Source organism: Pistacia vera, unplaced genomic scaffold (assembly GCF_008641045.1).
Source record: "Pistacia vera cultivar Batoury unplaced genomic scaffold, PisVer_v2 Contig636, whole genome shotgun sequence".
Classification (NCBI taxonomy): Eukaryota; Viridiplantae; Streptophyta; class Magnoliopsida; order Sapindales; family Anacardiaceae; genus Pistacia; species Pistacia vera.
The window spans coordinates 102,701-118,541 of NW_022196486.1; positions in this window are offsets into that span (position 1 = coordinate 102,701).

Below are 15,841 nucleotides of genomic sequence, written 5' to 3' on the forward strand. Positions count from 1 at the left end.
TTCCATTGTATCAATTAACAATTCGATTAAAGATTAAGTCAAAGGTTTTGACATACTATGAACCATTCTTAATCGGGATTAGATAACGGAGAGATTTGACTACACGGTACGTACGATAAGAATAGGTTCATTGGAGTTTACACTTCATTGTGGTTTAGGGGTTATGCAACATTGCTAGACATCTACCATAATTAGTGGGAGTTTCCATTATACAGAATTATAACGAAACATATCAAAATCAAATATTCGGCCCACGGCTAGATCACAGTGAACCAAAATGGTCACACATAAAACCAAGCTCAAGGAGAGAGAGTAATACATATCATTAATCAGATTAATGATATTCGGACGTAAACGATTGCATCCGAATTAATGTATTAGTGAGAAATGATTATCCATGAATAGCTAGCACTAACCAAGGGTAATAAGGATTTATTAAATATTATTATTTGATTGGATTCAATGATGGGGGCAAAAGTGCATTGGTTTTATTCTAAAGGGTTAGAATATTTGATGGAATTAAAATTTGGTCTAATTATGAATTAACCATAAAACCAAGGACTAGACATAAATGTTTATTCTCAAGTTAATTTTAAATTGTTTGAGGCCTTCCCAAAAGAATTTAAAATTACACTTTGTGCCCATGGTATATAAATTAAGTTTTATACCATTTTAATTGAATTGAATCAATTAAAGTAAAATCACTCTGTCATTTTCTCTCTCACTCTCTCGGCTCTCTCTTCCTTGACTTGTGTGGATCACATTTTAAGGTTCTTCAAGTTCACTTGAAGAACTAAGATTCCAAGAAAGAAGATTCAAGTGTTGAATAGCAAAGGAGTAGGTAATATTCCATCCTTACCTTTAAATTTTTTTGGGCTTATGTGTTATGTTTGTGTTCTACCTTGCATCCATCATCTTGTTCATCCATGTTACACCATTTCCATGTCCAAAATGTATGAATCCCAACATGTCTCAAATGTTTATTTAGCTCCTCTAAAGATCTCTTGCACTCCTCTATCCACTTGAAACCTTTCTTCCTTTTCAAGGTCTCAAAGAATGGTAAGCATCTGTCTGTGGCTCGGGAAACAAACCTGCTGAGTGCAGCCACACGCCCTATCAAGCTCTGTACTTGTCTTATGTTGGTTGGGCTTTTCATATTTAACAAAGTTTGAATCTTCTCTGGGATGGCTTCAACGCCTCGTTGATTTACATGGAATCCCAAGAATTTTCTCCAGCTTACTCCGAAAGCATATTTTATGGGGTTGAGCTTCATTTTGTATTTTCTGAGGATGTCAAACATTTCCCCCAGATGCTCAACATGGCTTTTGGTGACCTTTGATTTGACGAACATGACATCAATGTATACCTCTATAGTTTTGCCGATCTGGTCGACGAACATCTTGTTCACCAAACGTTGGTAGGTCACCCCAACATTCTTCAGGCCAAACGGCATAACCCAGTAACAATAAATCTCACGGTCAATAATAAAGGAGGTATGCCCTTCATCATGCTGATACATCAAGATTTAGTTATATCTTGAGTATGCATCTATGAAGCTAAGTAGTGCATTTCCAGTTGTCGCATCTACTAGTTGGTCATTCCGTGGTAGCGGAAAGCTGTCTTGGGATAGGCTTTATTCAAGTCTGTGAAGTCGACACAAGTCTACCATTTATCGTTCAGCTTCTTAATCAGGATTGGGTTTGCGAGCCAATCCGGGTACTTCACTTCTCTGTTAAGTTGATGTTCAAGAGTTTGTCAACTTCATCTTTGAGTACTTTAGAACGCTCTGCATCCATAAACCTTCTTTTCTGTCTCATTGGACGAGCCTTTGGGTCAATGTTTAGCAGGGCTGATCCCCACCATATCCGCATGCACCCATATGAACACGTCGAGGTTTTTCTTCAAAAACCCCACCAGATTATCAGCCATTTTTTCGCTCAGGTTGCTGCCAATTTTCAATACACAAGTTAGATCTTCCTCGCTAACACATATTTCTCATAACTCTTCTGTCAGCCTTGCTGCAGGCTCTTCTCTATGGATACGAGGATCTATGGTATCCTCAAGAGGTCTGGGGTGTGATTGAGACTCTGTAATAACCATTGTTCTTGGGAATGGCCATTTTAATACAGTGTTTATGGCTAGGTTGTAACATTCTCGAGATTCTTTTTTGACTCCCCAAAGAGTCAGGAACCTCGTTGCTTGGCACCGTATTGATATGACTGCACTCAAATCATCCAAGATTGGTTTTCCAAGGATGACGTTGTAAGTGGTTAGCCAATCTACCACTAAGAATTCAGCTATTACTCTCTTGATTTTGGGTTCTACCCCTAAAGTGATGGGAAGGTCGATCGTTCCCTTGGGGACCAGACTATCCCCAATGAATCTGTAGAATGGTGAAGGACACACCCTCAAGTCCCTCTCTATGAACCTCATCTCTCAAAAGGCTCCCAAGAAGATGATGTTTACTACACTTCCATTGTCGACCATTACCCTCAGCACTCTGGCATTGTCGATCCTAGCTACAATTATGATCGCATCATGATTATGGCGAGGGGATTCTTTGCATTCTTCAACAGTGAATCCTACCACCTTGCTCTTCCATCTGGGCCGCTTTGACGGCTTTTGTTCGCAACTCATTACCCGGGGGACCGAATCTATTCTAGCCTCGCAAGCATATTGCTCACTGGCGTGCCTTGAGCTTCCCACTATATTGGGTCCCCAAAGATCATACCCACCAAAGCCTCATGTTTGGCGTTGGCCGAGGCCTGTTGAACCTGGTTATTTAACACGCCAATATTTTCGGGAGCTGGTGTCTCCTTGACAAATTCTTTTAGGTGGCTCTTCGTATCAAGTCTTCAATGACATCTTTCAAAGCTTGACACTCATTGGTGTTGTGTCCGATATCCTGATGGTATCGACAATATTTTTGTCGATCTTTTCTGCCTGGAGCACCCTTCACCCTTCACCCTTTCTGGAGCGGGCAGTCTCTTTGCCTCATGGGAGACTTTGTAAATGTGAGCTATGTCTTACGTGAGGGAGGTATATGCTACGTATCGTAGGAAGGGCTGCCTATTCTCATGGTTATTTGTTTTTTGTCTTTTTTGGGACCTACTATTTTGGTCCTTATCATTACAATATTGGCCCCTCCACTTATCTGATAGGTGATCTTGTCGCCTATCTAGGGCTCTTCGTGCCAAGCTTCTGGCTAAAGCTACTAACGAGCTTTCTACTCACTGATGCCTTACAACCATCTGATAAAACTTTTCCAGGCTCACGTGATCTTTGCTTTGGAGCTCTTTCCAAAGCTTAGTGTTCTACTTGATGCCTGCAATTAGCAAAGTCTAGATTGACTCTTCAAGTGCATCCGCAACCTTTGCTTGCTCATTTTGGAACCTCGTTAAATACAAGATCAGGGTTTCATCTCTCTCCTGATGAATATTGCTCAAGTAGCTGAGCGGCATTACGAACTGTCTCTATGACTAGAATTGCTACAAGTACAGCGAGAAGACCTACTGCCAAGAACTAATGGAGTTCACCTTGAGTCTTTTGTACCACCTTTTGGCATCCCCTACAAATGTGACCACGAAGCAGTGGCACTTCACTAGGTCACAAACCTGGTGCAACTTCATCAGGTCATTGAAATTGTTAAGGTGATCCCAAGGTCTCCTCTCCCGTCGAACTTACTCTTTAGCGCCTTGAATACCTGTGAAAGCGGGGCTTGGCAAACCTGCTTTGTGAAGGGGGAACTCACTATTTCTTCTACCGCACCATTCTGGCAGACCCTTAGATCGTCGAGCATTTTTTGTACCATTCTGGGAGGCCCTTAGATTATGGTTTAGGGTTTAGGATTTAGGGAGGTGGGTTAACTTCATCACTATTTAAAGTTATAGTAAAGTTTTATTACATAAGTCTAGCTCATCCTTTTAATTTATGTGATTTTCTTTTGAAGATAGTAAGATGAAGACTAAGAGTATTTTTATCTAGAAGCAAGATTAAGGCGATTCCATGCAATGAAGACAGATTGGGGTATCTCCAAATTCTTGGACCTGGAAACATTTTAGAATCCTTCAAATGGATACCTTATCAGTGACACTTGCATCTTTGGTGCGGAGGTTTTCATTATTTAAAATACTTCTAATATGGAGCATTTATCAATGATGAAACCTGCCAACGATTGTCATAAGAGGAAAGTTATTACATCATGAAATATTCAAATTTCTTTAGATTCTCAAGCAGAACGATGCGAAGGTTTTATCTCTATTTATTTGGCATTAGTGGAAATGAGTTCGTTTTATTCCGGGTGGGATCTGAAGATGGTTTTTAATTTTTTTTATATTAAATCAGCTTCAAAACAAGAATGTTGTTGTACGAGGTAAGTCCTCGACAATAGGGAATATTCTTCTGTGAAATGCACTAGTAATCATCTAACGAGAGTATATTACATTAGTGCACGTAATATACACAAGCTACTATGATATATCATTGTATAATTTTTTATGCATCCGTTGCTTGTTATATTTTTCCCTGACAATGTATAATTATAGCACTTTACATGTTTGTCTCGCAGAATGGATTAAAAGATGTTACCATGCAATGAAGACTGAATGGGGAATCAATAAATTTATAGACTTGGAATGTTTCACAACCCTTTAAAGGGATACCTTATTGATGACACTTGTATATTTGGTGCAGAGGTTTTTGTTGTCAAAAGCACTTCCAGAAGGGACTGCTTAGCCATGGTGAAGGAGCATGCTACATATTTCCATACCTAGAAGTTTATAATTTTTCGACTTTAGCTGATATATATCATTACTCCGGGCCATTTGGAGACCAAAAATGGTACATAAAAAATCCCTTTGACACTTGTTGATTTAATTTACTTCTTATTGCTACTCAAATTACTGATGAAGTTGCTTGTTAATGTTTTGCAGGGAAGTTGGTCTCAACCCTAGAGGAACTAGAGAAGCCAAAGGCAGCTACATTTTCACTTCATCTATATATTCTTGGGTCAAGTATTCCAGACGATACTAAATTGTTTGTGAATTTCCTTCTGTGAGTCAAAGATCAAATGAACGGAAAAGACTTTTTTATTTCAAAATACGTCTATAATGTGTGCTCAAAGATTTTGTGTCGTGTAAAGTTCTTGGTTTCTTTTGAGTTTGATGGAGCTTTTTTATTATTTATCTCCAGATAACATCGTGGCTCCCTGTACAAAGAAGGCATAGGGTACAACAAAATTCATGTCGTTGGCTAAATGGAAGGACCGGAAACAGGGTTACTTGGTTAATGCCATTTGCATCATTGAAGTAGAAGTTACTTTGCTTGGTTTGATAAATTAAAAGTCTCTTAATTCTGATGAAACATGTTGCAATTACTTCTTTAAGAGTCAACAATTGATATATGGTTGTCATCAAATAATGTTTATACAAATTTGATGTTAAAATTTTGTGTTGAGATTTTCTAAATTTTCTGTAATCTTCCAGTTATGTCAGCTTTACCGAGAGGAGACGCTGGTGAACTTTTTGTGAGTTTGGGTGCCTTGTCTCTTATCTCTTTTTTTCTCTTTTACTTAAAAATTGAAAAAAAAATGGCATAACCATCAAGGTCAAAACCTATTAATATTTAATCTAATGGAGCTTTCAACATAGGAATTACCCTTACCGAATCGAACTATGATGTGTAGTCTCAGCTCATGGAAATGCACATTGCTAAGGGGGAAAAACTTTCCTATATTTTTGGAAAGAAACAACCACCAAAAGAGTTAGACAAGAGGAATGAAAAATGGTATGCTAAAAACCAAAAGTCAAGTAGTGGTTGCTAATGTCCAGGTCTCCTAAAATTATGAAGCGTTACCTATGCTTATCTCTTTCTCACAAAATTTGGAGTGCTCTTTCCAAAGCCTTCTATGATGGAAGTGATGAGTTACTTTTCTTCTCGTTGCATCATAGAACCTTCACTACTAAACAAAATGGAGGGCCACCTTCTCTGTGTATTATAGAGAGTTGATAGAAATATTTCAAGAATTAAACCACCACAATAAAGTGGTCATGAAGGATCCCGATGAAATAATAGCATATCAGAAATTTGTCAAGCAATTACAAGTACACATATTTCTTCCAGGATTGGATGTAGGAAGATGTTGATCAATCCTCGTCATTTGTAGTCACTATGTGAAATCTAAGCACCAACTTGAGGGGGAGTGTTGAGGTTTTATGAATATTATGTACATCTTCTAATTATTCTGTAATCCTTCAATTATGTCAGGCTTACGATTTTCAGAATATTCTAGATATTCTGTAATCTCCTAATTTTGTCAAGTATTATATTGTGTAACCTATAACTGACATAATTAGGAGATTCGGTAAATTGTGTTCTTCCTATATAAATATTGTAACTCTTTAGTGAAAATCAATGAATTGAAAATACAATTCTTCAAAACAAACATTCTGCACTTGTATATTCTATATTAAAGTCACTATTTGAAAATCCTTGGATACATTATTGTCAATTCTTTTTTTCATATTTATAATTCGTTTGAACATAATTTTGTCTAATCATTGGATGATGATCCAATCATCCAAAACCATAATCGATACTCAATACTCAATATGTATAGACATTATTAAATTTCCTATAGTGGAAATAAAAGTAAGATTTCAAAGATTAAATTAATTGATATGTCTTTACTAATATAACCTTAATAAAAGAATAAAGGAACTAACTAGTTACAAGGAAAGGGAGTTATGTGTACATAAAGTAAAAATTTGTGGATGTAATATCAAGAAATTACTTTATTCTTTTCTGATATTGGGTGATTGAATTCGTAAAGCATCAAACATCCAACAATTATATTATAAAAGTCAGTCATACCTATTTAGGAAGAAGAAACAAGAGGCAAAATCCAATTAATTGTTAATTATTCTTTTTGCAATTGGAAATATATATGGAGTTTAAGAACTCAACAGAAAGAGCCGTCTTCAGAGGTATGTATATATCCATTCTTGATTTCAAGTATAATGGTTAATAAGTTCATTTAATTTTTATCACGATTAACCATGCAGTGTTCCTTATCTAATAAATTTGTATCTTCTTCCAGTGTTAAGGAACGCTCCGCCTAGTCATTACTTGTTAAATATTCAGTCTTTCTCATCTCTTAACAATTTAAACAAGTTCATCTCAGACAATTTGGATGCTGGGGACTTCAAATGGTATTTTATTTAATGACATAATATCTACTTTGTTTAATTGTATATAAACTTTTGAAGAATTAAGCCGAATAGGGGACTTATTATTTGATTCAGCGAGAATACAAATTTAGATCTCTTTTTTAACATTTTGAATTTCATCTGCAATTACAGGAAATTGTGTCTCTATCCAAATGGGGACAAGGAGAATAAAGGTGAAGGTCATATATCTGTTTACTTAGAATTGGTAGAAATGAGTTCTCTCCCAATTGGGTGGGAAATCAACATGATTTTCAATTTTTTTTTGTATTTGATCAGCTTCAGGACAGGTATGTTACCATTCAAGGTAGCTTATTTCTCTACATATAATTCAGCAACATTTATCTTTTCTAGCTCTCGGTATATATATTATATTTTCTTTTTCTTTTTCTTTGTCTTTTTCTTTTGATGTAGATGGGAGAATAAGGCGTTTCCATTCAATGAAGACAGAATAGGGCTTTTCCAAATTCTTGGACCTAGAAACTGAAAGTATTGTGAAGCCAAAAACGGAGCCGTTTCACTTAAGTATATTCAAGCCAAAACGGGGTCGTTTTGTTTAAGACCATTACCAAATTTCAGCCGTCAGATCAAGACAGATCCAAGGGCTGAGAATTACTAATGCAGACATATATAAAGAAGAGCAACAATGATAAAATGAAGAGAATGCGTTTTTGTTACTCTGGGTATTAGGGTTTGCAAAAGAGGGAAAAACACTAGGGCTGGTTTGTTGTAGAATCTTTCTGGGTTAATCTGGGTTGATTAAGAGAAGGTTGTGTTTCCTTCTAGAGGCTGGTATTTGTCCTCTGTTTCTTGCAGATTATTGAGAGATTCTTGAGTGATTAGGCCTTGGTGGGTGTTAGTCTATTATTGGCATATTTGTAGTCTTGTCCTTCTTGTAATTTTTGATTATCTTCTTAGTGCTGTGGGCTTCCATATTTCGGAGCTCAACGTGGATGTAGTCTATCCAAGATTGGATAGACGAACCACGGTAAAATTGTGCCTTGTGTTGTGTGTGTGTGATTCTCTTGATCTTTAACCTTGTGTGTGCTGTTTGTGTTGCGAATTTGCTTATTAGGCTTAGGTTATAACAGAAACCTTTCATAATCCATCAAACGGATACCTTATCAAAGACACTTGTGTCTTCGGTGAGGAGGTTTTTGTTGTCAAAAATACTTTTAAGAGGGAGTTTTTATCAAAAATGGAAGATGTTGCTACTCATTATCATACCTGGATAGTTAAAAATTTTACGACCCTGACTGATAAAAAATACATTTCTGAATCATTCGGACCATACAAATGGTATATATATGCATGACTGATTTTGGCTTTGATTGAATATATATTTACTTCTCTTCACTAAATATTTGCCTACAGCTTACGCTGATTAATGTATTGCAGGTATGTTATTCTCTTCCCTAATGGACATAATGAGGGCAAGGGAAACAATATTTCAATTTATTCATCGTACGATTGGTCTTTTAATGCTAAATTATTTGTAAATTTCATTCTGCGTGTCAAAAATCAAAGGACTGGACCTCACATTGAAAAAAAAAGGTTAGCTCAATGGGAACCGTCAATATTTTACCTTTTTTATGGAAGGTTTTTCTCATGAAATTTGATCTTATGAACCTGTGCTTCTTCCTTGATTCCAGTTGAAGATCATATGTCTTATCCATCAGTCGAGGATTGGGGTTTTCCAGAATTTATGTTGTCAGATACATTGAAAGATCCGAAGCAGGGTTATTTGGTGGATGATAGTTGCATCATTGAAGCAGAAGTTCAATTGCTTGGTTCGGTTAATTTGAACAAGTCATAGCTCTCCTAAANACCTCTGGTTGCATTATCCACTACTGAAGCTGAGTATGTAGCAGTTTCAGATGCATTCAAGGAAGCAACATGGTTGCAAGGGATCCTTAAAGAAGCTGATCTGTTGAATGGCACAGCAACAGTCTACTCTGATAGTCAAAGTGCCATCCACTTGAGTAAGAACCCGGTGTATCACGAACGAACTAAACATGTGGATGTAAGGCATCACTATGTCAGAGACCTGATTGCAAAGGGAGAGATAAATCTGTTGAAGGTACCCACTGAAGACAATCCAGCGGACATGGGAACAAAAGTAGTGACCACAGCCAAGTTCAAGCCTTGCTTGAACCTGCTTCATATTAAGTAAATACTGCCCTTCAGAGCTGAGAAGAAATACGGGATAGCTCACTGCACTAAAAGGAATAAAGTTGGCTTCAAGGTAGAGACTGAAAGTATTGTGAAGCCAAAAACAGAGCCGTTTCACTTAAGTATATTCAAGCCAAAACGGGGTCGTTTTGTTTAAGACCATTACCAAATTTCAGCCTTCAGATCAAGACAGATCCAAGGGCTGAGAATTACTAATGCAGACATATATAAAGAAGAGCAACAGTGATAAAACGAAGAGAACGCGTTTTTGTTACTCTGGGTATTAGGGTTTGCAAAAGAGGGAAAAACATTAGGGCTGGTTTGTTGTAGAATCTTTCTGGGTTAATCTGGGTTGATTAAGAGAAGGTTGTGTTTCCTTCTAGAGGCTGGTATTTGTCCTCTGTTTCTTGCAGATTATTGAGAGATTCTTGAGTGATTAGGCCTTGGTGGGTGTTAGTCTGTTATTGGCATATTTGTAGTCTTGTCCTTCTTGTAATAGTTGAATATCTTCTTAGTGCTGTGGGCTTCCATATTTCGGAGCTCAACGTGGATGTAGTCTATCCAAGATTGGATAGACGAACCACGGTAAAATTGTGCCTTGTGTTGTGTGTGTGTGATTTCTTTTGATCTTTAACCTTGTGTGTGCTGTTTGTGTTGCGAATTTGCTTATTAGGCTTAGGTTATAACAGAAACCTTTCATAATCCATCAAACGGATACCTTATCAAAGACACTTGTGTCTTCGGTGAGGAGGTTTTTGTTGTCAAAAATACTTTTAAGAGGGAGTTTTTATCAAAAATGGAAGATGTTGCTACTCATTATCATACCTGGATAGTTAAAAATTTTACGACCCTGACTGATAAAAAATACATTTCTGAATCATTCGGACCATACAAATGGTATATATATGCATGACTGATTTTGGCTTTGATTGAATATATATTTACTTCTCTTCACTAAATATTTGCCTACAGCTTACGCTGATTAATGTATTGCAGGTATGTTATTCTCTTCCCTAATGGACATAATGAGGGCAAGGGAAACAATATTTCAATTTATTCATCGTACGATTGGTCTTTTAATGCTAAATTATTTGTAAATTTCATTCTGCGTGTCAAAAATCAAAGGACTGGACCTCACATTGAAAAAAAAAGGTTAGCTCAATGGGAACCGTCAATATTTTACCTTTTTTATGGAAGGTTTTTCTCATGAAATTTGATCTTATGAACCTGTGCTTCTTCCTTGATTCCAGTTGAAGATCATATGTCTTATCCAGCAGTCGAGGATTGGGGTTTTCCAGAATTTATGTTGTCAGATACATTGAAAGATCCGAAGCAGGGTTATTTGGTGGATGATAGTTGCATCATTGAAGCAGAAGTTCAATTGCTTGGTTCGGTTAATTTGAACAAGTCATAGCTCTCCTAAACGTATTAATGCTTCTCCAGAAATAATAGGTTCAGGTTGTGATAAAATAAATGATACTTAATGTCTGTCTATAATTCTGCATCTTGTAATGTTGTTGGGTATGAAACTAAGGGTTCTGATATATAAGATTTGTGGTGCTAGTTTGTTTTTATTCGCTAGAGCTGTTGTTCTTAATTTGTACTATCTTGTCTCACATTGGAGCTTTTAAGTTATTTGACCATGCTTACTATTAAAACTGTACCAAAAGTCAGTGAAATGAGCAATCAAACAGATTTTAGAATTTTTCAGCTCTATGAAGACTGAGGCTCGTAACAGAGCTTGACAAAATGAATCTCTAAATTTATCTTTGGTATTTACATATGGGCTGAGGTAGTAATTTTATTTGCTTCTATTAACCAACTGAAAGAAACAAGCTTTAAAATATCAAAATCTACTCAAAACTCTGCACTCTTTTTAAGCGTTTGGTTTGTAAAATACACTAAGAATGAGAAAGGAAAAGGACAGTAAAATGTTCATATTTATAAGAGAAGTTTGTATGTATGATATTATTTTATTTAATTATAATATAACTTAAATATTATTATTTTAGATAAGGAGAGAAAGCAAATCTTTAATGATTGTGCATATCTGTATAAATTTCGATTAAAGTAGTAGTTTTATTTTCATAGTACAAGCGGCCATATATATCTGCTTTGAAAATACAATCTTTACCCTTATGAAAAATATTAATTTGAACGGGAGAGGCTTGTCTGAAAGGAAATAATTCACTAACAAAATATTCTCTACTTGAATAAATCTATGAGGAGGAAAACCTTGAGCAAATATGTCTGAAACAACAATCAAAATCACAAAAGACAAGCAATTTTACGTGGAAAAATCTCTTTGATGAGAAAAGATTAAAAAACCACGGGATCAAATGATCCACTTAAATCCACTATGATAAAAAAAAGTGTTTACAATAGCCACAAATCACCAATAATATTCCACACAAAATTCAGAGCTTTATCACAACTCTAACAAAGTGAAATACACAAAAGAGTTACGAAAAGATGGAGAAAAATCACCAGCAAAGCACCTAAAATGCGGGTTGTATAACTCCAAACTCAGCAGTTAAAATCGAAAACCAACTATCTAGATTGAAGAGTCAAATGTTCTTTGCATTTTGACTAGAAATTAGGTTGATCAGACTAGAGATGACCCTCCGATCGTCAGGTTGAAGAAGGACTGACGGACTAAAAATTCTGCAACTCAACTCTTTGATTTGGCTGTCTTTCAAAAGGCAAAACTCCACAAAGAAGATGGCTATCACAAAAATGACCGTTGGATGTGAAGATCTAGCCGTCAACAACAACTCTTTGAAATTTGAGCAAAAACAAAGCAAGATTCACCATTGGATCGTCGCCAAAATAACCTGGTGTGGCTGTCTCTTTCTCACTTCTGCAGATTTTGTATCAATGAACAATACCCTATTTTTCACACTATTCACCCACTCAAACAAAAAAAATGAATAAAGTTGTTGCAATTCTTTGTTCATTTTTTCTTTCTTTCTTTTGTTTTTGGGCTTTAGTTTGGGCCATCCTCCACATGAGGGAAACCCAAGCCCAACAAATCTCCCCCTTTCTCGACTATGTCGGGAAATGGACCATACAACAATAGCTCGACAAACTTCAACCTTCTCCCTTGCTAAAGCCTTTGTCACATATCCAAGCCATTGTCATTTGTATGGATCTTCTCAAGCTCAAATAAACCATCATGAAGAGTATCTCTTATCCAATGATACCTTACATCAATATGTTTAGATCTCGAATGGAATGTAGAATTCTTCACAAGATGAATAGCACTTTGGTTGTCACAAAACAAAATATATCGTTGTTGTTTAAAATCAAGCTCTCTCATGAACTTCTTCATCCATAGCAACTCCTTACAAGCTTCTATTATAGCAATAAATTTTGCTTCTATTGTAGAAAGTGCAACACACTTTTGCTATCTCAACTACCAAGAAACAGCTCTACCAGCAAAAGTAATTAGATAACAAGAAGTAGACTTACGAGAATCCATGTCTTCGACCATGTCAGCATCGTGGAACCAACCAAAACTGGTTTATCACTTCCAAACAAAGTTTTAACTTGGAAGTGCCTCATAGATACCTCATAATCCATTCCACTGCATCCCAATGCTCTTTCCCTGGATTTGACGGAAATCTGCTAACAGCCCCAACTGCATAAGCTATATCTAGTCTCGTACACACCATTGCATACTTCAAGCTTCCGATAGCTTAAGCATAAGGGAATCTTTCCATTTCCTTCTTCCAAATATCTATAGATGGACTTTGCTTTGCACTTAGCTTGAAATGAGTAGCTAGAGGAGAACCTACCACTTTGGCCTTACCCATGTTGAACCTTTCAAACACTTTTTCAATATACTGCTTGTGACATATACAATTTCTTCTCTTTTCTGTCTCGACAAATTTGAATGCCAAGAATTTGCTTTATTCAAAGGTGTGAGATTAAGAACATGTACAATTGTATTCAAAGCTTCACTCCAAAAGGATCCTGGCAACTGCACCTATGAAAGCAAGCATTTCACTCTCTCAACTAGTGTTTTGTTCATCCTTTCAACTAACCCATTCAACTGTGGAGTCTTGGGTGGTGTCTTTTGATGTCGAATGCCCTGTTGTCTTCAATTTCTTCCCAGTATATCTCTCAACCAAAGCCTGAAATTGTTTAAACACATCCAACACTTGATCTTTTATTTTCAATGTATAAACCTATGACTTTCTTGACTGATCATCTATGAAGGTCACAAAGTAAGAAGTGCTACCAAGTGCTTTCGTCTTCATAGGTCCACAAACATCGGAATGCACCAAATCAAGAATATCTTGTTTTCTTGAAGGAGGGGAACTCTTGAAGGAAACTCTATTCTATTTTCCTCCCAAGCAATGAGTACATCTTTTCCAATTTGCACTTTTCATTTTAGAGAGAAGATTCTTCTTAGCCAATATTGCAAAGCCTTTTTCATCAATGTGGGCAAGTCTCTTATGTCACAAGCCTATTGTAAAGCCATCCTCCATTGTATTAATTATGCCTTTGGAAAGTCTTGCTTGTAATATGTATAAAGTAGAAAGCTTCTTGCCTTAAGCCACAACCATGGCACCGCTAGTGAGCTTTCACTAACCATCACCAAAAGTGTTGCAATAGCCCTCATCATCAAGTCTGCTCGTAGAAATCAGATTTAGACAAATGTCAAGAATTCGCTTCACATCTCTGAGTAGTAGACTACTTTCATTATCCATTTCAAAACACACATCTCCAATACCAATGACCTTTGCCAGACCATTATTGCCCATCTTTATTGTCCCAAAGTCGACTGCAGCATAGGAAGTAAAAAGATCTTTTCTAGATATAGCGTGAATAGAAGCACCACTATCAATTACCCAACCAGTCTCTTGGCTTGCAACATTTACAACATCATCATCATAGAAAATGTAGAAATCTTTAGAAGTAATAGTAGCAACTTGATCATTATGCTTGCCATCATTATTTTCTTCTGCTCGCTATTTTCAGGTTTGTTCTCCCTTTTTCATTTGTAGCAATATTTCTTGATATGTCCAGTTTCAAAATACAAGAATCATCATTCAAGATTCTTGTACTTTGACCTTGATTTACACCTACTTTTACCTCTACCATTTTTCCCTTGACCTTTACTCTTTCTTCTCCCCCTATTTTCAATGACTAGGACCTCAGAATGTGATGATGAAGAACCTTGAGTTTTCCTTCTGACCTCCTCATTTAAAACACCACTCTTTACATATTCCATGGTCACAATACCATTAGGAGTAGAATTCGTCAAGGATACACGAAAATTTTCCCAAGAGTCATGCAAAGTATTACGTAACCAAAGTCCCTTAATATCCTCATCAAACTTTACACCCATACTAGACAATTGATCAAAGCAGCCTTGGAATTTATTCAAGTGATCCAAAATAGAACTCCCTTCCTTGTATCTCAAATTCATAGCTTGTTTAAGCAAGAACAATTTGTTATTTCCTGTTTTTAGAGCATACAAGGTCTCAAGTTCATACCACAAAGTCCTAGCATGAGTATCATTAGCAATATGATTCACAACATTAGTTTCTACCCATTGCCTAATATATAGGGGTGAGCGGTTCCGGGTACCCTATATTTTTTGGAGGAATTAGAACCACATAGTGCAGGTTCCCAAAAAAAAGGAATCGAAACCAGAGCCTGTTGGCTTTGGTTCCTTACCCGGGTACCCTATAAAAAATCAATTACCCCTCTATTAGTTCAAAAAATGACAAAAATATCTTAAAAGTTTACAAATTAATACACCTCTAACAAATTAAGAAAACCTACATTTAGTAGTTTTCAACTTTTGATTATCATTCATTTGTGTCCAATGTGACTCATAAATCCTCTAATCTTCAGGCAACACTTGAATTCAACCTATTCATCACAATTCACATAAAATTTCTCAATCAAAACCAAAACACAGACAGGTTCCAAGTCGGGTACCTGCTTCAGGTTTTTTTCCTAGGTTACGATTTCGGTTCCAGTTCCGGTTCCGAAACCTGTAGGAATGGGAACCGAAACCACACAGTGTCAACTCTAGTAAAATGGAACCGGAACCTACTCGCATCGTGTCAGTTTCAGGTAGGTTCCAATTCTAGTTCTGCCCGCTACCCATGCTCACCCCTACTAATTAGCCAGACACTTGTTCGTGCTCAAACTCCTATTCTTCGTCACTTTTAGAATCATGCTTTTTCGAAGCAAAAGTGTAGCCTTTTCACAAATAGAAGATCTTTCATTTTCCCTTTCCACCTATGATAATTTTTTCCATTCAAACAAACAATTTTACTCAAATTTGCCTCCATCATTCAAACAATCTACAACCTCGCTCTGATACCACTTTGAAAGGAAATAATGCACTAACAAAATATTTCCTAATCTATGAGGGCAAACCTTGAGCAAATATCCTGAAACAATATCGAATTCACAAGAGACAC